Source organism: Dipodomys ordii, unplaced genomic scaffold (genome assembly GCF_000151885.1).
Source record: "Dipodomys ordii isolate 6190 unplaced genomic scaffold, Dord_2.0 Scaffold32, whole genome shotgun sequence".
NCBI lineage: Eukaryota > Metazoa > Chordata > Mammalia > Rodentia > Heteromyidae > Dipodomys > Dipodomys ordii.
Genome location: NW_012267248.1, coordinates 102,179 through 105,622, shown reverse-complemented (window position 1 = coordinate 105,622; position 3,444 = coordinate 102,179).

Below are 3,444 nucleotides of genomic sequence, written 5' to 3'. Positions count from 1 at the left end.
CTAACATATTTAGAAGATGATTTCTTTGTTGCTTTGTATTTCCGTCCCCCACAGTATAACCCCTGCTTTAACTGTATTTGATGTCGGTATAATTTATGGAGGGGAAGGGGAAAAACAAATCATTTAAATAGGGATACAGGTGGACCCATTGCAACAATGAGATGTATAAGTTGTTATGTCAAAAACAAACTTTACAACTTTGGTGAGCGAGGGCAGGGAGGATTGGGTAGGGGTTGGGGGGGAGGATCAGAAGGGATGGGAAGGGGAAACAAAGGAGGAGGCTACAATGCTTGATGAGAAACGTACTCATTATCTTGCCCATGTAATTGTAACCCCTCTGTACAGCATTTTCACAATAAAAATAAATAAAAATTCATAGTTAAAAACAAAAAATATTGCATTTTATTATAGAGAACTTTGACATATATAATTCATTTTCAGGTGGAGTAAACAGAAGATTATATGTCATTCATTTGAAATATTAAGTCAGTGCTAGGTATAAATCAGTTCAAACTCATCCAGTCACTTGAATCCACCCAGATTCCTCTATGATATCTGTCAACTTATCAGACCTTTTGCAGAATCATTGGCTCTCCTGAGGAAACTCATCTTAGGAGGAGCCATGGTAGAACAAGACAAAAGACCCATATTATGTCCTTAAAAACAGGTACAAAAAAAGGGAAAACAGTAAGATTATTTGTAATTGAAAACCAAAGAATTAACAATCTAAACAAATAAGGGGACTAAAAGGGAAGGAATTTAGTTGATTTTATAAAGCACAGTTCATCTCACTGTGAAAGTTCTCTGACATATTAGAAACCTACAAAATGAAAAACTCCTGGTCATTATGAAGTATTCAGCTAATTCCAGGAGGTGTCAGAACTTATTAGGTGGCCAGGCACTTATGGCTTACATATGTCATCCTATCTACTTTTGAGATTTGAGGCTTATGGTTCAAAGCCAGCCCCAGTAGGTAAGTCATTGAGTTTATTATCTCCACCCCAAATCCTGAAGTGGAGATGTGGCTCAAGTGCTAGAGTGCTAGCTGAGTTTACCTCCAGACCAGCCCAAAATCAAACACAATAAAACCCTTAGTAAGTACCAGATATAACACAATACATGTAAATAAAAATATCTGAAGCTTCTGGGTGCAGGTAGCTCATGCTTGTAAACCTAAGATCTGAGGTTAGAGCTTTGAAGCCAGCCTGGGCAGGAAATTCCATGAGACACTTATCTCCAATTAATCACCAAAAATGTCAGATGCCGAAGTAGAGATGTGGCTCAAGTAGTAGAATACTAGCCTTAAGAAATGAAGCATGGGGTGGCACCCAGGCAATGAGTTTAAGGCCTAGGAATGATATATTTGATACTAATGTAAGGAAATTATACCTTTGTAGTGACTGAGCACATTGTGCAAAGAATCCTCTTTGATGCAGAAAATGAGGTTTCTATGATAGGTTAATGCAGCTATTTCATTATTTACTACTTCCTCTAAATATTCTCCTTCCTTAATAATAATAGCTCATTTTTTTGAGGTTATCAGTATACTCATCTGAAGTAATGTTAGTAAGCTAGGTTTGGTTGGACAGGCTTATAATAAAAAACTTAGGAGGGCCGGGCACTGGTGGCTCACGCCTGTAATCCTAGCTACTCAGGAGGCTGAGATCTGAGGATCGCGGTTCAAAGCCAGCCCGGACAAGAGAGACCGTGAGACTCCTATCTCCAATAAACCACCAGAAAACCAGAAGTGGCGCTGTAGCTCAAGTGGTAGAGTGCTCGCCTTGAGCTGAAGAGCTGAGGGACAGCACCCAGGCCCAGAGTTCAAGCCCCACGACCAACCAAAAAAAAAAAAACTTAGGAGGTTCACTAGTCTGAGAGCAACCCAGACAATATAGTGAGACCCTGCCCCATACACACACACACACACATCTATATATATATGTATATATAAATACATACATACACACATGCATATATAATATGTGTGGATTTTTTAAAATGTCACTGTGAACCAGGAGCAAAACTATTATGCTGTGGATAAAAATAGGCTGCTTTCTGAAAAATCAACCCTATGCATTTCAGTTCTTAATGAAACTGAAATAATTAATTGAAATTTTCTTTCAGAGGCACTTGTAATAGATATCAAAATTATCTCCTCCATGACACCAGCTGACTCTTCAGCCCAATCCCTGCAACTCCCTGAGGCATCTCATCCTTGGAAGAGTTTTGATGGAACCAGACGCAGGACATAAATTGAGACTGAAAAACCAAGATATACAAAAAGGGAAATTCATTTACTGTGGTGTCACTTGCGAGGTAAGGAGAGCAGTCAGATCACATTTAAATTATTTGGAATTTGAAAGCAAAGTTGTTCAGATCCCTTCACAGAGGGAACTAAGTTGAAAAGACTCCATACTTATTTCAATGAAGAAAGCACAGTTAAACTCAATGTGAATGGTTTCTCTCCGACATATAAGCTCCCTGAGAAAGTATTCATGGTGCTCCAATTAGCTTGCTCTACACAACTTGTAAAAACCTGAAACCCAGTAGGAGGCTCTTGCTTATGTCTCACAATTTGAGTTATTTCTAGGAACGCTGAAAACTTATTAAACAATAGAGATAGCCAAATAGAAGTAAATAAAAATATCTACAATTTCCTCAGTTGGAAATATGAAACAGTGGTATTTGTTTTCTATGCTGAAATTGATTACACTTAAGATTGTAAATACAATCTTTTGAGTAATCTAGTTTAGCGGTACAAGCACAGCTTAAACTGAATAACATATATCAAAGACACCATTCCTCCCTATAAATTATCAGACAATATTTAAATATAACCTTTAGAAATTAGTACACTAGGTAAAGACTAGGTGAAGATAGGTTCAACTTATTGTATTAAAGAAAAATGAATATCACATTAGTGGAGAACACTCAGCCTGGCATGTCCAAGGCCCTGAATTCACTCTTCAGCTTTGGGGAAAAAAAATATAAAATGTTGGCTCACAGCTGTAATCCTGAGTGCTAACCTAGCTGAAATGGGAGACTCTTGCCAAAGCCAGCCTGGGCAGGAAAGTCCATGAGACTTTGTGTGTTCAGTATTGGGGCTTAAACTTGAGGTGTTTTGCTCATGGTTACAACTCTATTACTTCCTGCCTATTGGTGGCTATAGTGTCATGGATTTTCCTGCCCAGTCTGGCTTTGAACCACGATCCTCACCTTTCAAGCCTTCTGCAGTGCCCTTGAATTCCCATAGAACTCTTATTTCCTGTTAACCACCAGAAGAAACAGACAGAGGCTCAAGTAGTAGAGCCTGCTAGCCTTGGAATCAAATCAAAAAGAAATTCTAAAAATACCTCAGCAATCAAGTTTGGGCTCTAATTGTACACCTTGCATGGTTTAAGCATTAAAACACACACACACACAGAAAAAAAACTTCTCACGGAC